Source organism: Dermochelys coriacea, chromosome 2, assembly GCF_009764565.3.
Source record: "Dermochelys coriacea isolate rDerCor1 chromosome 2, rDerCor1.pri.v4, whole genome shotgun sequence".
Classification (NCBI taxonomy): domain Eukaryota; kingdom Metazoa; phylum Chordata; order Testudines; family Dermochelyidae; genus Dermochelys; species Dermochelys coriacea.
This window is the reverse complement of record NC_050069.1, coordinates 127,159,419-127,186,163: the sequence shown is the minus strand read 5'-3', so window position 1 is coordinate 127,186,163 and position 26,745 is coordinate 127,159,419.

The window sequence follows — 26,745 nt, the reverse complement described above, 5'->3', positions numbered from 1 at the left end:
GCCCACATTTCACAATCAGTTGCCTCTGGGACTGACAAAACCTCCATTCAGCTGCTGCTTAACCCTGTAAGTGCCTAAACTTGTTTTGTGCCCACATTTTTGCAATATAAATTCCCTAGGTTCCCATGTTTCTGCATGTGTACATATGCACAGCAACCCCACACCAGGTCTCTGGATGCCTATGCCCCAGATCAATTCACAAAAAGGCATAAGATAGGTGTTCCTAACTCACCTGTGGGGCCTGATCAAGTAAGTGTGGTTGGAGTTTGCCTACAGAGGAATTTACACAAAATGGCTTGAGAGGTGGTGGGGAGGATGACTTCTATCATAATTTTAAGCACAATGTTTAAGATTCTTACCTGGGATGATGAGGAGGAGGAAGAGTAGAACGGGGGGAAGATAGGTGTTCCTCTGCGTATCTCACCTTCAGGGCCTGTATGGAAGCATGTTCATAAGTTTATAAAGTCAGAAGGGACCATTATGATAAACTAATCTGACCTTCTGTATAACACAAGCCAAAATAATTCCTAGAACGTATCTGTTAGAAAAACATCCAGTCTTGATTTAAAATTGTCAGTGATGGTGATCCACTACAACCCTTGTTAAATTTCTCCAATGGTAAATTACTCCCACTGTTACACTTTATTTCCAGTCCAAATTTGTCTAGCTTCAGCTTCCAGCCATTGGATAGTGCTATGCCTTTCTCTGCTAGGCAGAAGAGCCCCTTATTAAATAATTGTTCCTCGTGTAGATACTTATGGACTGTAATCAATTCACCCTTTAACCTTCTATTTTTTTAAGTCAAATAGATTAAGCTCCTTGAGTACATCACTATAAGGAATATTTTCTAATCCTTTAGTCATTCTCATGACTCTTCTCTGAACCTGCTTCAATTTATCCTTCTTGAACTGTGGATACCACAACTGGACACAGTATTCCAGCAGCAATCACAGCAGTGCAAAATATAGAAGTAAAATAACCTCTCTACACCTACTCAGCATTCCCTTGTTTATGCATCCAAGGATCACATTAGCTTTTTTGGCTACAGTATCACAGTATCTTTTTCAGAGGCACTGCATCCCGGGGTAGAGTTCCCCATCCAGTAAATATGGCCTGCATTCTTTGTTCCTAGTTGTATACATATACATTTAGCCATATTAAATTGCATATTGTTTGCTTGTACTCCGTTTACGAAGTGATCCACATCTCTCTGAATCAGTGATCTGTCCTCTTCATTATTTACCATTTCTCCAAGTTTTTGTGTTATCTGCAAATTTTATCCCTGATGATTTTATGTTTTCTTCCAGGTCATTGGAAAAATGTTAAATAGTGTAGGGCCAAGAACTGATCCCTGCAGGACACCACTGGAAATACACCCACTTGATGATGATTCCCCATCTACAATTACATTTTGAGACCTATCAGTTAACCAGTTTTTACTCCATTTAATGTGTGCCATGTTAATTTTATATTCTAGGTTTTTTTAATTAAAATGTTGCCTGATACGAAGTCAAATACCTTACAAAACTCTAAGTATATTACATCAACACTATTACCTTTATTAACCAAACTAAAAAAAGATATCAACATAGTTTTAAGATCTATTGTCTATAAAGTCATGTTTATGGGTATTAATTATATTACCTAGGTTTTAGTCTTTTCACCCGAGCAACTGGAAAACCCAGAGGTACAACCTAGTATGTGGTAATTATTATGCAGCGTCACTTCGAGAAGTCACAGTGAAGTGTCTAAATAACTTAGTAGCACATATCAGGCTCTACAAAAACGTCTATTTTATTCATTACACTGAGAACAAATATCATCTAAGATGGAACTGAAAGCATTAAAAATAGTTTTATACGCAGAAAATGCTCATCTTACCCCATCTGTGTCAGTCAATCTTGAGCATCTTATTTATTTAAAAATATACAAACATATCATGCTGTGACCTATCCGTATCTTATGTCACCTCCCATCAACAACCTTTGCTGCTGGATTACTGAGATTGCTCTGCAAGTCCCTCACTTTCTCTGGAGAATCTCTCCCCTCCAAAATCCAGCATGATCTACCTTTGTGAGGAGCTTCTGTGGCTCAGTACCCCAAGCTGATCACTCTTCAATTTCCCTCCTCAGAGCTCTACTAATCTTCTTCAGTTAGCCCAGCTCCAACTGTAGCCAAACCTCAGACCACTGCCATCCCCCGATTCCCTGTTCCCGGTGGCTGTCCTGCCACCATTCCCAAATCTCCCACTCTTGGGATCCACTCTCCAACTATCATCTTGAAAAAATCCCCCCAGAGGCTCCACCCCTTGTTGTGATGTCTCTGTTCCTTCTTATCCTCCTTTAATTTTTGATTAATCAAGTCCCATATCACCGTCTCCATTATCTTGCCTGGGATTGATCTCAAACTGAAAGGCCTATAATTACCCAATTCATCTTGTTTACACCTTTTAAAATATTGGCACAACATTAGCTTTCTTCCAGTCTCTGGAACTTCCCCAGTGTTTCAAAACTTATTGAAAATCAACATTAACAGTCCAGTGAACTCCATAGCCAGTTCTTTAAAAAACTCTTGGGTACAAGTTATCTGGACCTGATGATTTTAAAATGTTGAACTTTAGTTGCTGTTGTTTAGTATCCTCTTGATATACTAGTGGAGAGGAAAGAATGTTATCATCAAATGATATGACTACGTACTCTGCCCACCCCCCAATACAGAATAGAAATATTGATTGAAAACTCTGCCTTTTCTGCATCATTATTGAGTCTACCATTTCCATATAGTAATGGACCAATGCCACTGTTTGGATGCTTTTTGTTCCTAATACACTTTAAAATGTATTGTCCTTAATTCTGCTGGCCATAGAGTTCTCCTTGTCTCACTTTGCTTCCTTTATCAATTTTCTACAATTCTTAGCTTCTGATTTATATTTATTACTATCAACTTCCCCCTCTTCCATTATGTATATTATTACTATTATTTATTTATTATGTATAGCTGCCTTCACTTCCCCTCTAAACAAATTTGCTTTTTCAACCACTACATCCTTCTTCCTCGATTGTAGCACTCTGGCGTTTTGGGCATCTAATAAAGTATTCTTAAACAATTCCAAATTATCATTCAAATTTTTCTGTTACATTATTCCTCCCATTTTAAGGTTTGTGAAACTGGCCCTTTTAAAGCACCAAGTGTATGTATTACTGGTCTAGACATCATTTTGTTTGCACATTAGATATATAATCAAGGCATGATCACATATCCTTAAGCGACCATTACTTTCTAGTTCTGTGATCAGTTCCTCTTATGTGCCTATATCCAGGAGGGGGCGGGGGGGGGGGGGGAGGGCTTAACACACGCCTCTTGATTTGGCATCTCCCATCATCTAACTTAGGCCAGGGGCTGCCTGGTGTGATGGTTTTTGTGAATCCTATTCTGAAGCATGTGTCTCTTCCCCCTTCATTTTACAGGGATCGCAGGTGCCAAACTCAAGCTTTGCCCACCTAAAAATTAGGCATAGTTAAGCTCAGCATCACCATGCCTAAATTTCTTTGTGTAACTAGCCCACAGTGTCTGGTACACTTAATGATCTTTTCATGTGAAGGGATATTCTTTGCTATATTCTTTCCACTACTGAATAGCACATTCTAGTCTGACAGCAGTGAACAAGCAAAAGAGATGGTTGGGCTTGCAATGGAAAACTCTATAAAGCAAATTCTGTGAATGCATGTTTTTTCCCTTGCATACATATACCACACCAGGCTACCATGCATTTCTTAAACAGGTATCTATGGAAACTAGACCCTGTGTTTCTGCAGATTATTGTTTTCCTATCTGAACTAAAGGAGGAACTCTATTTGCTTAAGCCAGCTAAAACCTGGCTTACAATTACCTTTCATACCGCCTTTTTCTGAAAGACAGGTTCTGTTATCCAACATATACTATTAAGCTGTGAGGAACTTAATATGTAGGGGCTATGCACTCCATAAGCATGCAGTAATAAACCATGTTGCTGGAATTAATTAAAAGGTGGGTATCTAGACATGCACATATATCTGGAGAGATTCTGATTTTATGAGTAGAGAATTACCCAGCTCATCTCAGAGCACAGTAACCATTTCCTTCTGAGTGGTGAATAAATATTCTATAAAATGACTAACAGTCTATTTAATTGTCCTATCTGAAAAGAACATGGATGTGACTAATGTGCAAAATTAAACCAACTTTGGAAACTGCACATAGTACTTACTATTCTTAAGGTAATGAAGCATGATGATGAGTGCTGTGCTTGATCCTAACTAATCTGTCACTCATGTCAACTTTCCTCTTCAAGAAAAGAAATGCTCTGTACAAATGTTCTGAACATGAATGAGCCTTAACTCTATCAATGCAGATCACTGAACTCACCCTTAATCGTTATTTGTTCCACTCTTTACCATCACCACTTCCCTGTGTGTTAGCATTGAGGGAAATGTAGTTGTGGATGACACATTTAATTCTAACATTAGAAAGTGTGAGGTAAATAACAAGTCTTTGTTTTTTGCTGCAATGGTGCATAAAATTGCACAGTTGAAATTGCTTGATTTCCATGTCTTGTAGGTCTCCATTTGTTAAAATTAGCTACTGCTGATGGGAACTGGGTGGTTTAGTCTTGGGTTCAAATCAAACCCATGGATTTCAATAGAGATCACTTAATATACAATTGTAAGCACTATGCCAGTAATAAATGGTTACAGAATCAACAAGAAGTCCAGTGGCACCTTAAAGACTAACAGATTTATTTGGGCATAAGCTTTTGTGGGTAAAAATCCCACTTCTTCAGATTCATGGAGTGAAAATTACAGATACAGGCATAAATATATCGGCACGTGAAAAGAAGGGAGTTACCTTACAAGTAGAGAACCAGTGCTGCCAAGGCCAATTCAGTCAGGGTGGATGTGGTCTACTCCCAATAACTGACGAGGAGGTGTCAATACCAAGAGAGGGAAAATTGCTTTTGTAGTGAGCCAACCACTCCTAGTCCCTATTCAAGCCCACATTAATGGTGTTAAGTTTGCAAATGAATTGTAGCTCTGCAGTTTTTCTTTGAAGTCTGTTTTTGAAGCTTTTTGTTGAAGGATGGCTACTTTTAAATCTGTATTGAATGTCCATGGAGATTGAAGTGTTCTCCTATTGGTTTTTGTTTGTTACCGCTCCTGATGTCTGATTTGTGTTCATTTATTCTTTTACATAGAGACTGTCTGGTTTGGCCAATGTACACAGCAGAGGGTCATTGCTGGCACATAATGGCATATATCACATTAGTAGATGTGCAGGTGAATGAGCCCCTGATGGTGTGGCTGATGTGGTTGGGTCCTATGATGGTGTCGGTTGAGTAGATATGGGGACAGAATAGGCAACGGGGTTTGTTATAGGGATTGGTTCTTGGGTTAGTGTTTCTGTGGTGTAGTGTGTAGTTGCTAGTGATTATTTGCTTCAGGTTGGGGGGCAGTCTGTAAGCGAGGACTGGCCTGCCTCCCAAGGTCTGTGAAAGTGAGGGATCGTTTTCCAGGATAGGTGGTAGACCATTGATAATGTGCTGGAGAGGTTTTAGCTGGGGGCTATATGTGATGGCCAGTAGTGTTCTTTTATTTCCTTGTTGGGCATGTCCTGTAGTAGGTGACTTCTGGGTACCCATCTTGCTCTGTCAATCTGTTTCCTCACTTCCCCAAATGGATATTGTAGTTTTAAGAATGCTTGATAAAGATCATGTAGGTGTTCGTCTCTGTCTGAGGGATTGGAGCAAATGCGCTTGTTTCTTAGGGCTTGGCTGTAGACAACGGATCATGTGATGTGTCCTGTATGGAAGCTGGAGGCACGTAGGTAAGTATAGCAGTCAGTAGGTTTCCAGTATAGGGTGGTGTTAATGTGACCATCACTTATTTGCACGGTAATGTCCAGGAAGTGGATCTCTTGTGTGGACTGGTCCAGGCTGAGGTTGATGGTAGGCTGGAAATTGTTGAAATCCAGGTGGAATTCTTCAAGGGCCTCCTTCCTGTGGGTCCATTTGTTGAACATGTCATCAATGTAGTGCAAGTAGAGGAGGGGTGCTAGGGGATGAAAGCGGAGGAAGCATTGTTCTACTTCATCCATAAAAATGTGGGCATACTGTAGGGCTATGTGGGTACCCAGAGCAGTGCCGCTGACTTAAAGATATAAGTTTTCCCCAAATTTGAAATGATTGTGGGTGAGGACAAAATCACAAAGCTCAGCTGCCAGGTGTGCCGTGGCCTCATCAGGGATACTGTTTCTGACAGCTTGTAGTCCATCCTTGTGTGGAATATTGGTGTAAAGACCTTCTACATCCATGGTGTCCAGGATGGTGTTTTCAGGAAGATCATCAGTGCATTGTAGTTTCCTCAGGAAGTCGCTGGTGTCTTGAAGATAGCTAGGAGTGCTAGTAACGTAGGGTCTGAGGAGAGAGTCCAAATAGCCACATGATCCTGCTGTAAGAGTTCCAATGCCTGAGATGATGGGGCATCCAGGATTTCGATGTTTATGGATCTTGGGTAGCAGATAGAATACCTCTGGTTGGGGCTCTAGGGGTGTGTGTCTGTGTAGATTTGTTCCTGTGCTATAGCAAGAAGTTTCTTGAGCAGATGGTGTAGTTTCTTTTGATACTCCTCAGTGGGATCGGAGGATAGTGGCCTGTAGAATGTGGTGTTGGAGAGTTGCCTGGCAGCCTCCTGTTCATAATCCGGCCTGTTCATGATGACTACAGCACCTCCTTTAGTCAGCCTCTTTGATTATAATGTCTGAGTTGTTTCTGAGGCTGTGGATGGCATTGTGTTCTGTACAATTGAGGTTATGGGGCAAGTGATGCTGTTTGTTCACAATTTCAGCCTGTGCACATCTGCGGCAGCTCTCCTAGTTTTTGTGGATACAGACTAACATGGCTACCCCCTGATACTTATTTATAGAATCAGGCTACAAGTCAAGAGTGACTGAAAGTTATTGTAGCATAATGGCTATTGGGTGGCTTGTTAGTATGTGATTTGAAATTGGTAGTCTTAGAGTAGTGTTCAGTGACCACATTAACATCATTAGCAGATCAGCACTAACTGGCACCTTTGCTAGCAGTCTTACAAGTAGACTGAGGCCCCAGTTCAGAAAAAACATGTAAGAACATACTTAAGACCCATTAAAACCAATTTATAAGTCAGTAGGCCTTAAGTGTCTATTTAAGTACTTTAATGAATTGAGATGTAATCCTCACACACCCTCCAAGTCAGACTTGAGGCACATTGTCAGGGTACCATGGGAATTCATGCAATGTTGTTGTCCATGTTGTGTCAGTTCTGAGGCCAACCTTTGGTTTCCAGGGATTTACAGTTTCTATGAGGGCTAGATTAACTTGAAAAACTAAGAAATGATAAGTGTCCACTAATAAGACTGGAACTGGTCAGAAAACAGTAATTATTGTACACAAAAAATAGTTGAAAGAAAAAAAATCTTAATTTTACATGGATTTCACGTCCCCCCCCAGATTTGCCAAAAAACCCTCGAAAACCATAAAAATTTGGGTTTTCAGTAAAACTTTGTTTTTCAGAAATGTTGAAAACCCAGAAAACATCAAATGAAATTTTTTTTCTATGAAAATTTGTTTTGAAAAAAACATTTTTGTCCCTCTTCCATTTCCTTAATTAAAAGTTCATCAAAAATAAATGGACAGTGTCTAGCGCACAAAAAATACCTAAATTGGCGCAGTTCTCTGTCTCCCTCATCAGTCAATGGTATTTGTAATGCACCTCCCGGAGTGCTAGTTAAGCAGTAAAGAAAGATCTGACTGGGTTTGAAGACTATACTGCCTTTTCACCTCTCTAGTAACTAGTAGAAGTACATCACTAGGGCAGCTTACATTGTTACAGCCCATGTTGTACCTGCTGCAGGGAATAATAGGTTTAAATTGCCAGGGTTGTCAATCTGTCAGTTTTCACAGGTACTAAGTTTATGAAAAATTATTTTAAAAAAGTTGCAATTAAAAATAAGGTTTATTTTAAACAAAATTATAACATTTGCAGAATCTGCTATGTACAGAGCCCCATGAATGTCACACTGAATACTGAACATCAATCATCCTTCACACCAAGTACCATATGCAAAAGTAGTTTTGGAACGTTTTGCTCAGGTTTTGCTGTGTCTGTCTGTAGGAAAATTTGACTTTCAGAGAAGAACGAACCATGTGCCTTTCATGGAATTGCTTCAGTAATCAAATTCAATGTAGATGATATTATATCATTATTGCTTTCTATTTTGGATCTTTTTTTCTTAAAACTTTTGCTGCTGCTAGAGTAATTTGATTTCTTTTCCATTTCACTTTGCCTCTTCCTTGATATATGAAAAGCCCTCTTTTGAACAAATGGTGTATGTTCTTTGCTCTCTCTCTTTCCTTCCCCTTAGATTTACAGTTTAACTTTTATGTAACATTTTTCCAGTTCTGACAGTTCTGTGGAAATGCTTACAGGATATTAATGACCAGCCATTGCAGTCAGAGATGTGGTGCAATCACCACACTACAATTTGTTTTTTGACACCACTAGCAAAATACATGGTTTAGCATCAGCAGTTCTAACTCTGATGTTACGAACAACATGACTGTGGATCTCTTCTCCTCAAGCCAGGCAAGGTGGTCACTCCTCAAAGATCTTATCCCCTGAGGAGGGGAGAAAAAACAAACATACCCAACAACAAAGTGGGAGATAGGGAGAGTTTAAAATCACTTTACTCCATCAAAATGAATTAATGTTCACAGAAAAGGCTTTGCTGTAGGGGTAGCTAATATCTATCCTATTTCCTTGTGCCAGGAATATTTTTTCCAGGCTTCCAAATGCATTACTGTTACTCAGAAAGCTGGACGAACATATTCATCATCATTGAGCAAAGCTGACTTTGAGGGTGTCCTTCAAGTGCTTCAGACAGTGATTTGAAACAAGTGCCACTTCCTGGCTGTCTGATGTTTTTTATGGCTGCTAGTGAACATCAATAATATGAATTCCATTTTAATTCTTCTGTAAGGGATCTTATTTATAGACCAATTTCCAGTGCAGTCTCTTGTCTCTATGAAATGATTGCCAACTCAGGCAGCCATTAAAGTTTACTGCTTAGGCCTTCCTTCAAGGTACAATATGGATATTACTTTCCAAAAGTAATTTAGAATACAGAGTGTTAGGAATGTGTTAACTTCTTGCCAGCTACCTGCCCAAGACAAGAATGTAGCTTGGCTTTATGAACTAACCCAGCTTTATTCAACAAACAGAAAGAGAAAGATGCTATTTTTCTGAAAATCATTTCCATTATCTTCTTTAAAAATAAATAAATAAATAGTCATCTGAGAGTTAACACTATGATGACTAGGACTGATAAAAATAATATTTATGTGACTAAACACAAGCTTGGTGTACTGTAATTCATAGGTGCATAGGTTGCTTGTTTTTCACAAGTATTTGGATAATGGCTAGTGTGACAAAGTTCCTCCTCTACCTTGGTGGATCTTATTGGCGGATTTGCTCACCTCGGAGATTCACGGCAGCGCTCTGTTTGGCCATTTTCGTGAACCCACAGTCCAGGTCAACTCCTCCTGTGTCTGATCAGGAGTTGGGACGTTTGGGGGGAACTCTGGCCTGCCCTCTACTCCAGGGTTCCAGCCCAGGGCCCTGTGGAATGCAGCTGTCTAGAGTGCCTCCTGGAACAGCTGTGCGACAGCTACAATTCCCTGGACTACTTCCCCATGGCCTCCTCCCAACACCTTCTTTATCCTCACCATAGGATGTTCCTCCTGGTGTCTGATAATGCTTGTACTCCTCAGTTCTTCAGCAGTACACCTTCTCACTCTCAGCTCCTAGTGCCTCTTGCTCCCAGCTCCTCACATGCAGCACAAACTGAAGTGAGCTCCTTTTTAAACCCAGGTGCCCTGATTAGCCTGCCTTAATTGATTCTAGCAGCTTCTTGATTGGCTGCAGGTGTTCTAATCAGCCTGTCTGCCTTAATTGTTTCCAGAAAGTTCCTGATTGTTCTGGAACCTTCCCTGTTACCTTACCCGGGTAAAAGGGACCTACTTAATCTGGGACTAATATATCTGCCTTCTATCATTCTCCTGTAGCCATCTGGCCCGACCATGACACATATTCCCGCCCCCCACTCAACACCATGGGGTTGGGCAACTTGGGATGTCAGGCAGTGTACCTGTGACAAGCCATCTGCATTGCCATGGTAGCTTCCAGCCCGGTGTTGTATGGTGAATTGGAAAGGTTGTAGGGACAGGAACCATCTGGTCACCCTTGCGTTCTTCTCTTTATTTCGCTGCATCCACGGGAGGGGTGCATGGTCAGTCACAAGGGTAAACTGTCATCCCAGAAGATAATAACATAGTGTTTCCATGGCCCATTTCACAGCTAGGCACTCTCTTTCAACCACGGCATAGTTCTGCTCTCTTGGGAGGAGTTTCCTGTTGAAGTAGAGGATTGGGTGTTCTTCATCTCTGACCATCTGTGATAGGACAGCTCCCAATCCTACTTCAGATGCATCTGTCTGTAAAATGAATTCTTTGTTGAAGTCTGGGGCTATAAGCATGGGGTTACTGCAGAGGGCTGTCCGTAGATCCATGAATGCTTTCTCTGCAGCATCTGTCCACTTCACCATGTCCAGACCCCGGGTTTTTATCAGGTCTGTCAGGGAACTCAGTCTAGTAGCAAAATGGGGAATAAATCATCGGTAGTACTCCACCACACCCAGGAATGCCTGGACTTGCTTTTTCCGATTCTGCCGGGGCCAATTTTGGATAGCCTCTAGTTTGTTTAGTTGGGGCTTAACCATGCCCCTTCCTACAATGTAGCCAAGGTATTTAGCCTCGGTTAGCCCTATAGCACACTTGGCTGAGTTGGCTGTGAGGCCAGCCAGTTTTAGCGTATCCAGAACCACTTCCACCTTTTCCAAGTGGGTTTCCCAGTTGGGGGTGTGTTAATCACATCATCCAGGTATGCCGCTGCATAACTGGTATGGGGTCATAGGAGCTTGTCCATACGATGCTGGAAGGTGGCAGGTGCCCCATGCAGTCCAAAAGGAAGAACAGTATATTGAAATAGACCCTCTGGAGTAGAGAATGCCTTTTTTTCTTTGCATCTTTGGCAAGGAGAATCTGCCACTATCCCTTTGTTAAATCAAGGGTGGTCAAAAATCGGGCATTACCCAGGCGGTCAACTAATTCATCGATATAGGGTATGGGTATGCATCCAATTTGGATATCTCATTCTGCTGGCGAAAGTCATTACAAAACCTAGTGGTGCCATCAGCTTTGGGCACCAACACAATTGGGCTTGACCATTGACTGTGGGACTCCTCGATGACTCCCAGCCCCAACATCCTTTTTACCTCTGCCTTGATCTCCTCCCTTTTTGCCGCTGGGACCTGATAGGGCCTTAAAGTTACCTTTGCCCCAGGGTCTGTGATAATGTGGTGATATGTTTCGGTGGTCCAACCTGGTTTTGTTGAAAACACGTCCTGGTATCAGTTGATCATCTAAATTACCTCCTTCTTCTGGTTTGGCGTCAGATCAGTGGATATCCTGATCTTCTCCTGCATGTTATTTCCCTGGATCGGGGTCTCTTGGGCCACTACACTCATCTCTCGTTGGTGCCAAGGCTTTAAGAGGTTAATGTGATAAATTTGTTCTTGTTTCCAGCGTCCTGGCTGCCACACTTTGTACATTACTTCCCCCATGGGTTCAACTACCTAACAGGGCCCCTGCCATTGGGCCAAAAGCGTGCTTTCTGCCATGGGTACCAACACCATCACCCGATCCCCTGGTTGGATCTGTCGACCTTTTGCCAGGCGATCGTAATGGATTCCTGCGCCTTTTCCAAATACAATAGGAGTAACCTGGGCTATCCGTGCTTGCATCTGCAACACATGATCAATTATATTTCTCCCCTCATTGGGTTCCTCTTCCCAGATTTCTTTTACTATATCTAGTGTTCCATGAGGGTGGCATCCGTATAATAACTCAAAGGAGGAAAACCCAGTTGAGACCTGAGGTACCTCCCGGATTGCGAACATAAGGTAGGGTAGTAGGGTGTCCCAATCCTTCCTGTCCCAACTTACCACTTTCCTTATCATTGCCTTGAGGGTTCGGTTAAACCTTTCTATCAGCCCATCGGTCTGCGGATGATAAACTGAAGTTTTCAGGGTATGGATATGGAGCAGCGTACAGAGGTCCTTTATTAGATTTGACATAAATGGGGTACCTTGGTCTGTTAATATCTCCTTTGGTAGCCCCACTCAGGCAAAGATCCCCACCAACTCTTTAGCTATCGTTTTAGAGGCCGTGTTCTGCAGGAGGACAGCTTCTGGGTAGCGAGTAGCATAATCCAGAGCGACAAGTATATATTGGTGGCCCCGGGCCATCTTCTCCAGGGGTTCCACTAGGTCCATGGCTATTCACTCGAAGGGGACTTCTATGATGAGAAGGAGTACTAAAGGTGCCCTCAAGTGGGGATGGAGACTGTGCAGCTGACAATCTGGGCAGGATGCACAGTACCTTCACACTTCTTCATGTACTCCGGGCCAAAACAATCATCGCAGGATCCGTGCCAGGGTCTTCTCTACCCCAAATGCCCCCCAAAAAGATGACTATGGGCAAGAATTAATACAACATTCTGGTGTTTTTGAGGTACTAGATCTGCTTTACCTTCTGCCCCTGTACTTGTGCAACCCGGTATAAGAGATTCTTCTTCATTATGAAGTAGGGTCCTGGTCCCTGGGTTCTCCCTTCCACGAGGACCCCATCTATTTTGGTCACCTCCTTCCTAATGTTGCCATACCTTCGGTCTTCAGCCTGATCCCGTCCAAAATTTCCTCTCCACGGGCTAATCTGCCCGAGATCTAGGGGGCCAGTCTCTGTTGCCTCTACTGGTTCAGAGGCATTAGGATGTAAGTCAGACTCGGGTGCTTCTCCCTCCTGGGTGGCCTCCTTTTCAGCTGCTCGGGTCTGCCTACCTATGAGAGCGACCCTCTGGATTTGGGACAGTATTCGGGTTCCCAAGGCCTTAGCTGTCCTCCTTTCCCTTTTCAACTTCCTACACCTGCTGCTACCTCAGTCACGTTCCCCTGAATCTCAATTTTTACTGGGATGGTGGGGTAATAACCAACTGTCCAATGGATGCATATTATCCCCATATGCTTAGCCCACAGCAGCTGACTACGCTTCATGAGCTTCCCCGAGACAAGCATGATAGCAGTCCCCAAATCAACCAGTGCCGTGGTCTCTACCCCATTTAGCTTCACTGGTCTGGTGTATGTATTTGGGGTTAGTGAGACCTTCACAAGGTGGATCAGGGAGCATGGGTCTGCCCAGTTCTCCAGGTTACACTGCATAGGCTCCTCAGCATTGGGATACTGTGAGCTATGTGTCCCCACTCCCCGCAGGTGTAACGTCTGTATGGAACCCTAGGCATTCCCCGGTATCTTGGTTTGGGCAGTCTAACATCACGATCCTTTTCCCCTCAGTGTTCTGACTCTTTGTGGCTTCTGGTGGGCCTTTAGCCCCTGTCTTTTTCCACCTGGGCTCTCCTGGTGGCCCAGTCACCCGAGCTCTTGGGCTTGGTGCTTCTAGTTCAACCCGGGGTGCTTGTTCCTTAACTGGTTGGGTCAACTCCCTCGCCGTCCTTCGCCTCTCTACCAGTGCAACAGCCTCGTCGTAGGTGGAAGGTTCATTCTGGCTTACCGAGGGGCGAAGGTCTGGCGTTAGTCCTCTCATGTACCGGTCAATGACAAGAACTTCTAGTATCTCCTCCGGACCTGGTTTTCCAGTTCCCGCAACATAGCACGGTCTTGAGCAGCCTGGTCCATCAGCAGGCGATTAGTCTCTTGCTGCAGCCACTCTGCTTCCTGTTGGGCGGCTTCCTGGACACGGGTAGCCTCCTGCTGGGCAGCCATGGCTTGTGTCTACATCCTCCATTGTGGTGGGGGGAAAAAATAAACCCTGTCCTCCTTTTTTTCTTTTTGTTTTTTTGTTTTGTTTTGTTTTTTTTAAATCACCCTCCTTCTTCTTCCGTGCTGTGCACACCAAATCCCACTTTTGACACCAGCTGTGACAAAGTTCTTCCTCTATCTTGGTGGGTCTTGTGCTTATTGGCGGATTTGCTCACCTCGGAGATTCACGGCAGCGCTCAGTTTTGCCATTTTAGTGAACCCACAGTCCAGGTCAACTCCTCCTGTGTCTGATCAGGAGTTGGGACATTTGGGGGGAACCCGGGTCCGCCCTCTATTCCGGGTTCCAGCCCAGGGCCCTGTGGAATGCAGCTGTCTAGGGTGCCTCCTGGAACAGCTGTGCGACAACTACAATTCCCTGGGCTACTTCCCCATGGCCTCCTCCCAACATCTTCTTTATCCTCACCATAGGACGTTCCTCCTGGTGTCTGATAATGCTTGTCGTCCTCAGTTCTCCAGCAGTATGCCTTCTCACTCTCAGCTCCTAGTGCCTCTTGCTCCCAGCTCCTCGCACGCACCACAAACTGAAGAGAGCTCCTTTTTAAATTGATTCTAGCAGCTTCTTGATTGGCTGCAGATGTTCTAATTAGCCTGTCTGCCTTAATTGCTTCCAGAAGGTTCCTGATTGTTCTGGAACTTTCCTGTTACCTTACTTAGGTAAAAGGGACTTACTTAACCTGGGGCTAATATATCTGGTATATATAATATACCAGATAATATATCCTTCGATCACTCTCCTGTAGCCATCTGGCCCGACCCTGTCACACTAAGTAATCATTACATTGTTTGCAGATCCAGAAAAGGTAGCACACAATTCATACTAGAAGCTTCATATTTTAAGAATAATCAAACATATGAACCATGGACTGATTCAGCAGCAGTCCAACTAGTCCAGTACCCTGTGTCTGGCAGTTGGCAGTTCCAGATGCATTAGAGGAAGCTGCAAGAAGCTACCTGGTCGATAATTTTGGGATAATCTACCCATAGTCAAAGTGTCTTTCTAAATGCCATCATTTATGTCTAGGCTGATGCACAAAAGCATTAGATTTATATACATTCCATATTCTAATGAATGTAACTCTGGATATTATTGTCATCCATATATATGTGTAATCCTTTTCTGAGTCTTGGTCTCTGTCTCATGGCAGTGAGTTCCACGGGCTAATTATGACTTTGTTTTTAATAAATCCTTCTCACTTAAGTGTTTAATCATTTAATTTCATTGTCTGTCTCTTGTTCTTGTATTATGAGACAGAGTAAATATATTTTCCTTTTACCTTCCATTTACCTTAGTATCCTGTTTACTATGTTGTATATCCCTGACAAGTCCACTCTTCTTCATCTCAGGTGAAATCCTGGTTCCATTGAAATCAATGAGAGTTTTGCCTCCACTCTCCAAACTAAAGAGTCCTAGGGGTAGATTAACAAAGAAATTTAGGTGTGAAGTTGACCATTGCCCCCTCTTCATTTTTAGGATCCTAAACAATCACTGGGATTCCCAAAGCCAGCACAGTAGGCAGCTCCCCCATCTTAGCTAGCCAATGGAAAATGCCAAAGGGATAGAGTGTGTCATAAGCCTGTCTGGAAGTTAGTGCCTAAATCCAAGTTACAGAGAAGCCTCCGCTGGGGATTTTGAGCTACAAAACCCTATCTTGGGGTTAAGTTTCTATTATATTCATTTAGGTTTAATATACAGGCTAATGGTGTTAATATAATGCAGTAACTATTCAACATAAAAATGATAAACAAGGTTTGGGGTCAACAGGAGAGACTGCACCAGAATATTGTCTAGCTTAGGAGCTAGTGCACTCACTTGAGAGATGGAAGATCCCTGTTCAGATCTCTTTTCCTCTTCAGGTGAAGGGAGGAGGGACTTGAACTGGGGGTCTCCAACATCTAGTGAGTTCCCTAGCCACTGGGCTTAAAGTTATGAGGGAACTCTTCCCCCTCCTCACTGTTTTGCGTGTTTGCCTATGGAAGCCTGATCCAGTAGGTGAGCTCTGACTATACTTACAGGATTGGGACCTGCAGGTGAGTTAGGCGGAGCAACACCTATTTCCCCTGGTTTGTGCATTACACTAGCCTAGAGTGGAGTGGCACTATACGCCTAGGGAGAAACCTAGTCACCTGGGGTACTTTTTCTGCAAAAATGTATGTGTCTACAGGGGTCGGAGGCAGCAGAGGGGGGCTTGTGAATCCCAATGGGGTGTGATTCTAAAATTTGGTACCTAAAGTGGCAGTTAAGCACCTATGTTCTTTTATGAAACTTGCCTCTAATGTCCAATTTTTGTTCACCCACCTCAGGATATACTCTATTACAAATGAAATGGTACTATTGACTGTCATTATTATAATTTTGGTATTATTTCCCATCTCATTCTTTATACATATTAATATTTTGTTTGATTTTTTTGACCCCTGCTGTGTTTTGTGCACCGATTTTTGTTGAATTGTCCAGAAGGCTCACCAGGGCAATTTTTCTTGAGTGTTTATAGTTAATTTAGAACCCAACAATGAATATGAGTTCAAATTATTCTTTCCATTGTACATTACTTGTCCATTTTTTAACTTCATGTTTCACAGCCTTTTCCCCCAGCATCCTCTGTGGTGAAGACTGATATTGTGAAGAAATCATTTAACTTCTTTGCAATATTTTTATCCTCCCTAGTTACTCCATTTACCCCCTGCTCATCCCTCATACTCATCAAATCTCTCTCAGGCTTCCTGCTTCTCAGATACTTAAATCAAGGTTGGGTGTCTTTCTAAAATGTTGCTACAACTCAAACTGAAGTTATGGGCTCAATGCAGAAATTATTAAGTGAGGTTCCATTTTCTATTTTATGCAGGAGGGCAGACTAGATGGTCATAATGATAGCTTCCAGTCTTCAAATCAATGAATCTATGTTTCATTATTCATTTTTATGTCTTTGATTATTTGTCCTTCAAATCCCCACATAACTTGATATCTATGTTACCTGCAGTAATTTATGTTCTTTTGTATTCAGTTGAGATTAATTTGGCTTCAATTGGGCTTAATCCATTTTTGAAAGATAATTGTTTGAGTTGACTAACTTCTTGTACCTTCTCATTGATCAGTTTTTGGTTTGGTTGAGTATTTGTTGCCTTTCCTCTTCTTGTGTTTTTGATTTTTGTTCAGGAGCTTGCATTACTTTCTGTGACTCTGTTATGAAGCATCCATATGGTGTGCAAGGATTTTAATTTTCTCTCATCTCTTCTCTTTTAAATTTCAGGATTATTTTTACTAACTTTCTCCTGAAAAAACAAACCAAACAAACAAACAAAACCCACTTCTTCCTGAAGTTTAGGAAGGTATTGAACTTAATTATAGTTTATATATGGTTAGCTGAAGTCACCTATTCTTATTTTCACTTTTGATCTTCCTCAGTATAGTGGCCTTGCTATAATATTCCTTGAAAATGTGGAGGGAGGATGCTAATTTGGAATAAGACACAAAACCTATTTGTGTGAGACGATAAATCGTATGGTGGGTATTCACAAATTGTTGCCACTTAAGTTTGTGATTAGACATGCATCTTGGTTTACAGAAAATAAAAAAACAGCTGTTACCCAGGAGTTTCAGAACCCAAAGCAGTGGTAACTTAACTGTTTTCCTCCAGGCAGTGTCAGGAATAAATCAATGGGACATGGCTCCTCTATCTGATAAATGATTGATACAAACCTGAGTGCTTTTACTTAAAACAACTTTTTTTTATCAAGCACACAAACATATATGCTATAGCAATAGGTTTGGAGCACTCCAAATATAGAAACCCAAAGTCTGAGATGGTTTTGAGTGATCACCAACTGGGCTTCCAGAGACCCTCCTTCATCCAGTTTATGGGGAGTTTAGGTGTTAGCCCCTTGCTTGAACAAAAGCTCCATCGGACTGCTCCAAGGTGTTTACTTTTACTTAATCTTGTGTAACTAACTCTCACAAAACACATAACTCATAGTAACCCCTAATGGGTCACCAATTCTCCTAGCTTTAACAAATTACTCATTATCTCTTATCAACAAAACATTCCTAGTATTTCTAGACATAATAAACATATATGTCTGGGACACCCAAATCCAAGGTTGCAATTGACTTACTCTCTTCCATTCTCATGGTCTGTTAACCCTTTTCCCCTCTTCCCGTTCTGATTAGCAAAGCTGCAACTGCAGCAATTTGGCCTTGCTTATAAGAGCCCTGACAATTATTCCTAGCTATATGGTGTTCTGCTTTTAATCAAAGGGGCTAAATGTACCCCAAATGGCTGCAGTTTAGTTTGGTCAAATTCTGGGGTTACACAGCCATGCAACACTTTTTGTCCAAGGCAGTAAATGTAATATTGGAGGATAGGAACACACTCAAAGGACATCACATCAGGGACAGTCAGACTCCTGATCTCTCAGAAAGGGGCAACTGTATAAAACAATGTTGGATGCTAGTGAACATAGACCAAGCTTAACTGACAAGGGATCAAAGACTATAAGCATACAGACTTGAAGAGAGATATGGGTGGATCCCAGTAGGATGGAATGATGGTTGACACACTATGCTGCAACTCTGACATGCTATCCTTCTATGGGGGTAACTTCAGTGTGGTTTTATTTGGGGGGAGGCTGCTAAGACCAGTCTAGGAAGATTTAGACTTGGGTATGTTTTTGTATACTTTTGTTTGCTTATAGATTCATAGATACTAAGGTCAGAAGGGACCATTATGATCATCTAGTCTGACCTACTGCACAATGCAGGCCTCAGAATCTCACCCACCCACTCCTGTGAAAAACCTCACCCCTACGTCTGAGCTATTGAAGTCCTCAAATCGTGATTTAAAGACTTTAAGGAGCAGAGAATCCTCCAGCAATTGCTTGTTTATTTGTTTGTTTAATACTAGTTTTCCTTCTTTTCCTAAGGTTTTTTGAATATGATTACTGGACTACGATTGGACATTATAAGCAGTCTATCATGCACAAAAAGAAAATGAAGCTTTGCCCTACAAAAGGTAATGAAGGAGGCAATCTGGAGCCAGCCCCATTGTGAATTCTCTGTCAGAAGGTATGGGCATAAAAGATCCATCTCGTTGGTGCACTCAGTCAGACTGCAGTCTGAGCTAAGGATGTGAAACCCAAAACAATCACAGGAGAGAACTGAGTTGTAGAGATTGATAGCAAGGCATTATCTACTTATAATTGTTTGTCACACCCGTAAGGGAGCAAGAAACAATGTAGAAATTTGTGAGAGCATTGGGTAAGTATCTAAAGTTTTGCATGTTAATAAATTATCACAACAGATGTCCGTTGCAAATTTTATAAAATGTAAGAATATTCAGGTTTCTATAGTGAGGGACAATATTTTCTTAATTGATGCCAAAGGTTGCAGTGAAAATATTTATTTTCCTCTTTCAGTCATAGCTCAAGATGGGATTTGTAAACTGTCCAAATTTCTAGGGCATTTCAATCTGTTGATTTTTAGTTCAGTCTCATCTCTAGTCATAATATAATATTTAAATAAAGTAGAACAGTCATATTTTGTTCAGTCATTATCATTGAGAAAAACTGGTCACTCCCAGACATTTGCATTTTCCATTATTTTAGATTCAGACTGTCACATTCCAGTTGATTCAGGGCGCAAATCCAGACCAGTGAAAGGTTGTGTCTCTGCCTGCCAGGTAACCCTGGGTGCCTCACAATGCTTTGCTGCAGTAGCTCCCAACCTGGGCTGCTCCCAACCAGTGTACCAGCATGCAGATCACACCTTGAGTTCTGTGTTCTAGACAGCCCTGGTTCAGCAGCTCTGATTCCAGAAGTCTGGATTCCAACAGCTCTGATTCCAGAACCCCACTCTGGCATCCACCAGCCTTGGTTACAACCAGCAGAGTAACCCCGACACACTTCCCAGTTCCACTTTTCCCCAAAACTGTGTATTCTGCAACATCTAGCACACTCTTGGACAGTTCAGAGAAATAATATGGTTTGTGTGTTCCTTTAAAGATACAAAACTACATTACAACTTATTAACTTAATAAGGGGTAAATACACTTGTCAGGCTGTCTGGAGTGGCTCATGAGTGACAATACCAACTTTATTACAGACAGTTAAGAAGTAGGGCACAAACTCCAGACCAGTTGTGAGTTCTATACTTAAATTTCATCATCTAACTAACAAGTTTTACTCCTCAGACACTATACAGTTTTAACATGGTAACACAGACATCTCCTTGGGCATTCTGATCTATCTTGCCCCCCCAGTCAAGCTTGACTCTATGATTGATGGTCACTTTACACAAAAGAGCACAAAATATTCAGGTCACTGCCATCCCAAAGGACCGGTTACTAACCCCATGTCTATTTGAACCTTCGATCTCACACTGAAGACAATGCTTGTAGCCAATCCTATAGTAAACTATCTAAAGATTTATTAACTAGGAAAAAGAAATAAGAGAGTTAACAAGGTTAAAGCAGGTAAGCATACATGAGTTACATGTACAAGCATACATGAGTAAGCACAAATGAGTTACAGTCAGATTTCAAAAGGTAATAGCAACTTCTATAGTAAGCAGACTCTATATCTTTTAGGCCTAACCCAAGCTAAACAGTTGGAAACTCCCTGCTTATGTTTAAAAATCCTTGTCTATCAGAGTTCAAGCAGCAAAGGAATAATACGTTCTCCTTAACAGGCATTTTTATTCTCTTCCCCCAGCATTCAGGGTGTGATGGGATGAGGGTTTGGGACATGCCCTCTTCGGGGCTGTGGTGGAAGCAGTCAACAAAGTCTTTGTTCCACAATGGCCTGTTTGAATTCAATAGTCCTTGCCTCCACCCTTTGGTAGTGTGATGGGTCTGTTTATTGCTTATATGTAGACTGAGGTAAACACACATTCCTTTGTTTAGGATAGTCCTGTTTAACAACTCCCCCTGATGTACTTGGTTTGAACACATTTTAGTTATCATTCCAGAATTTGTCCTGTGACAGGGTAAGGCAGATGACTACGGGAGAATGATCCTATTGGGATCCGAGTAGTGGGTGGGTGAAGCCTGACCACTGCTAAAGGATCCCCCCAGCCTAAGAGGGGGATCCACAGGACATGGAAACCAAATAAATATGGGGGACAACTAATGAAATAACAAGGACAGGAGTGTGGTCAAAGGGTCACACAAAGGGAACCGGATGGGGACACCAAGCAGAGAACCCTGGACAGCACCTACTGCTCCTCAAAGAAATCAAGGGAATCACTGGACCCCACCCAGGATACGTGAACGGACAGAGGATCGGAAATAGGCCCCACAGTCACAGGAGACTCCATCGACCAACCTCCTCACTCTTGTTTTATAAATGGTCATTTTTGCCAGGGCCACAAGGAGGTTGACCAGGAGGTCCCGCGACTTTGTGGGGCTGCGGATAGGGAGTGCATAAATAAAAAGGTGAGGGGAAAAGTGTAGCCAAAAGCATAACAAAATATTGGTGAGGAGCCGGAATAAGGGCTGCAGCCTGGCGCACTCCACATATATGTGTGCCAGGGTTCCCCTCACGCCGCAAAAGGGGCAGGTGTCTGGGATAGGGTGAACCACACCAAGTACACACCCATGCTCACGGTTCCATGAGGGAGCCACCAACAGATATCCCCGGCTGGCCTCGGGATCAAGGTGGAGTATTGGCTGGCCCACCAGGGCTCCTCACCCTCCAGAGGTGGCAGGAGGTCCCACCATTTTGTATCGGGGTGGGATGCGAAGGTGAGGACGTGAAGGGTGTGGAGCACGAGCGTGTATAGATGTTTCCTTGGCACGGTCTGGAAGCAGACCAGCTGCAGCTGCTGCAGCTGGCTCGCAGTGAAGGGGTGGGGGTGTCGATTGGATCCACTGGGCAGGGGCCGGATGAAAAGGTCCAGTGGGCCTGGAATGGTGGGTTGGTGGGGTGTGCCCTCGTGCAGGACCCGGTCGAGGTAAACCCAAGCAGCAGGCGGCAAAGTGGCCCTCACCTCCTGAACTATGCGCCGGGGAGTATGAGGTCTGGAGAGTCCCAGGCACTGAGCGAGCATCAGGGGATCCAGCCAGTCTGCCTGGTCGTAGTCCAGGAGGTCTCTGACTCTTGTGACTTCTGCCAGGACCAACCTCTGGTGCAGCGAGGGGGACTCCTCCACCTGCACACGGAGTTGGAGCTTGTGTAGCAGGGGCTCCATGAGGAGATCTGCCCCCACAGTGGCTGCCACAGACCTGGTCATTCAAAGCAGTTTCCAGGTCCAGAGGAGGTCCTGGTAGAAGACTGACAGCCTGGAGAGGTCTCGCTGAAGGCCTCTCGGATGGAGTTAAGGGAGCTGCTGGTCGTATTGGAGCCCTTGGAAGCAGCACAGGAAGGCGTGCGCCAGTATGCAACATGCCGGACTAACTGCACCATAGAGGAGCCTCTGCAGGCCCCGGAGGCAGAAGACATGGACCTGAGTGTGGAGACACTTCAGGCCCTGCCCTCCCTCCTCCAGGGGTAGGTGGAGAACCCCTGCAGAGACCCAGTGCAGTCCTGACCAGAAGAACTCCAGAATCGATGTCTGGAGGTTGGCCAGGAAACCCGGGGCCAGGACCAGGGTGTTGAGCCGGTACCAGAGCATGGACAGGACTAGTTGATTAAGCAGCAGCACTCTCCCTCGAAGGGAGAGGCACCAGAGTAGTCCTGTCTATTTCCGGAGCCGCTCTATCATCCTGCCCTCTAAATAATGCCAGTTATCCGGCAAAGATGGATGCGTGGCAGAAAGGTAAACACCAAGATAGAGCAGCGGACCCACGCTCCACTGGATGGCATGAAGCGCGGGAGGGAGGGAGCTCACCCACCAGCCATCCCCGACCACCAGGCCAGAGCTCTTGAACCAATTGACCCGGATGGAGGAGGCTGCTGAATAGATAGCGTGGCAAGCCTCCACCTGCACCAAGTCGCCCGGGTCCTGGAGCACGAGGAGCACTGTCATCGGCATATGCCAACAGGACCAGCTACAGCTCCCGTTCCCGCAGCACCAACCCTGACAACCTCCTATGGAGGAGACAGAGAAAGGGCTTGATCGCCAGAGCATACAGCTGGCCCGAGAGGTGGCACCCCTGCCGTACTCCTTGCCCGAAGCTGACCGGTTCAGTGAGGGTCCAGTTGAGCCTGACCAGACACTCTGCAGAGGTGTACAGCACCCGGAGAAAACCCACAAACTGGGGTCCGAAGCCAAACGCTCACAGAGTGCTCAGGAGATACCCATGGTCGAATGCCTTCTCCTAATCCAAGGACAGGAAGGCGAACGACAGACCATCTCTACACCCGAGTTCCAAGAGGTCCAGGACCAGATACAGGTTGTCAAGGATGGTGCGGTCCAAGACAGTGTAAGTCTGGTCTGGGTGGACCAAGTCCGCTAGCACAGATCCTAGCCGCAGCGAGATGGCTTTTGCTATGACTTTGTAGTCTGTGCTGAGGAGCGAGATGGGACACCAATTCATAAATCGCGGCGGTCCCCCTTCGGCAATAAGGTGAGCATGGCTCGCCTGCACGAAAGAGGGAGGAGCCTGGTCTGCAAAGACTTGGCCCAGACGGTGACTAGGTCTGGGCTGAGGACATCCCAGAAAACGCGGTAGAACTCCACGGTCAGCTCGTCCATGCCTGGAGATTTATTGGTGGGCATGTGACGGAGGGCTTCCGAGAACTCAGCCAGAGTGAGAGGCAGTTGTAGCTGGTCTCAGTCGCCTGTGCTGACCATAGGGAGCTCGTCCCAGAGCACTCTGCAAGTGTTAGGATCAATCGGATCTGGGGAGAAAAGGCTGGCATAGAAGACCCTGGTGCTCCCGCACATCTCCACCAGATATGTGAGAGGGGTGCTATCCTCTGCTAGAAGGCAGGTGATGTGCTTCTTGGCCCCCCTCCTTTTCTCCAGGGTGTAGAAGAAGCCGGAGCCACGATCCATCTCCCGAAGGAGACAGATGCGGAATCGAACAAAGGCGCCCGATGATCTTTGAGGGCCTGGACCTCCTCCCACTTCTCCTGGCATGCTCCACAGAGGGGCAGATCCTCAGGGCTGGTGGCCAGATGCCTCTCCAGCTCTAAGACCTCCTGTTCCAACTGCTCTATCACCGCATCCCTCTGTCAGCTGGCGACCCGAGTGCAGTCACAGCAAAAGAGCTGGACGCGCAGCTTCCCCAGGTCCCACCACCGCTGCGCCGAGGGAAAGGCATGCCATTGCACTCACCAGGCTATCCAGAATGCCTGGAAGGATGCCACGAAGCTCACATCCTCCAACAAGCTGTTGTTGAAATGCCAATAGGCTGGCCCCAGCCTCTCCGCACAGAGGGAGGCTGTCACAATAGATAGATAATGCTAGATAATGATCAGAGAACGGGGCCAGGCAGATGTTGGAGGAGTGGGCCCGTGAAAGGTGGAAACGTGATAAATAGATGCGCTCCAAACAGGAGTGGCGCGACCGATGGGCTTTCACCTGGACAAAGGTGAATGTCGAGATGTCATCCGTGTGGTGGTCATGCCAGACGTCCACCAGGGAGTAATGTTTGACAATCTCCTGGATGACGTCCATGACGGCTGGGGACTGCTCAGTCCCCGAGTGGTCCTGCTCCTCGAGGGTGGTGTTAAAGTCCCCACGTAGGACCAGGCACTCATGAGGATCCAAGGTGCTGAGGAAGGCGGACACCTGCTGGTAGAAACGCAACCGCTCCAGTCCCGATGTTGGGGCATAGATGTTAATGAGGTTGACCACGAGCCCCTCCATATGGACCCGGAGGTGCAGCAGGTGGCCCAGCACAGCCTCGGCAATCCCACAGTACCTCGAGCCATAGGTCAGGGGAGAACAGGGTCGCCACTCCAGCCGTACGAACTGTGAGATGGCTAAAGTAGACCCTGTCCCTCCAGTCCAGCCTCCAGCTGTCTTTGGCGGCCGGATCCGTATGGGTCTCCTGCAGGAATACCACAGAGTACTCCCCCCCCCCGAAGGAAGGAGAACACCTGGGACCTGCGGAGACCCGTCCTACAGCCCCAGGTGTTCAACATTGTGATGATGATAAGTTGCCATGAGGAGGGCTGGGGCACATCCTCGCCAGTAGGGTCGCTCACGGCCTCCATTGGGCCACGCAACAAACTGTGACCTACCCCAAAGGTGAGTAAGGAGTCACAGAAGAGGTGGACCCGCTGGTAGGTTGCAGCGCTCTGCTTCCTGGTCCTTTTACACTCCTTCATGAGGGCCCTCGCGGCCTGAAGGATTTGATGAAAATCCCCCCATTGCTGGAGAGCGAGCTGCACCTTATTGTGGGAACCATGGACATCATCAAGGAACTTGCGCAGCTCTTCTCACAGCGTATGGGGGGCCGGGGTCACTGGCCCCCGGCTATCCTCTGGAGGGGCCTCTGACACAGCCCCGTGGCCCACTGAGATGGTCAAACAAGGGGCAGACCCCCGACATGGCGCCCGATGGGCCGGCGCCACGCAGCCCGCCTCAAACCCTGGCTCAGTTGGGGCAGCGGAGGGAAGATAGCAGCCCCTGGTAGGTCGGGACAGAGAAACACAGAGGCTGTTCCCTGGGGGCTATCCTCTGGGAATGAAGAGGTGATGGCCCCAGGGGCGGCAATGGCATCATGGGAGCTGGAGGGGATACAGACAAGCTTGGCATCAGAGGCAGGGCAGGGATCAAAAGTAGGGGCAGGGCAGGGGTCAAGAGTAGGGGCAAGGAGAGGAGAAGAGGCAGGATCCTGGGCCCCAGTAGCCAGGCCACTGGGAGGTGGCCCCTCTCAGTCAGGCTCAGGGATCTTGGAAGGGGTGGGAAGGGGACCCCCAGTGATGCCGGGCTCTGGCATGGATGGTGTAGAAGCCATGGCATCGGAAGGTGGACGGTCTGCAGTGGGGTCCCTGCCCAGAAAGGAGGTCGGTTGCTCCATACCTACGAGGGATACTGGGACTTGGGTTGGCGGCATTCAGCGGGGTGCCATCTGTGGCTGGACAGATGGAGGAGCTCTGGGGATCCTCGGAGGTGGGAGCAGAAGCAGCCGTCAAGGGGAGAAAGCATGGGGAAAGGGGGACTGAGATGAGGTTGCTTAGGTCAAGGCCCACTGGCAGAGGGTCGTCCTTCCACCTGGGTGACCGGGGTCAAACCCAGGGCCTCAATCTCCTCATAAATGGAGGGGAGATCATCTTCCACCACCCCAGGGTTCTCCCTGCCGGCATCCGAAGCGACGGTCACCTTGGGACTTACAGGGGCTTCAGATGGTAACGGGGCAGGAAGGGGCTCCATCTGGGGGCCTTGGAGGGAAGGGACTCCTGTGGAGGGGTGATACTACCTTCCGGTGCTGCCATGTCTTCCCCAGCCGGTGCCGGTGAATGGAACACACCTGCGGGCAAGGCAGTGGGCTCGGCATCGGTGCCCCCCTTCCTGGTCTTCCGGGGAGCCTCTGCATCAGATGGAAAGAGCAGAGCTCGAGCCTTCCGCTTGCCCTGCTTCCCCTGTACTAGGGCCCAGCCCTTCATGGCATCATCTGGGGGGGGCTAACAGAGGTCATGTCGGTGGGGAGGGGCGATAGCTCAGGGACTTGGGGAGGTAACGGTGGGGCAGCGCAAGGGAGGAAAGATTCCCCCTGGGGAGGGCCCTCTCCCATGCCCGGTGTTATCCCTGCCGCACCCTGCTCCACAGGCCCCGCCAGATTACAAGAAGCAGAGGCGGGGCCCTCCTGCTCGTCTGGGCATAGTGAGAGAGGTGCCCCT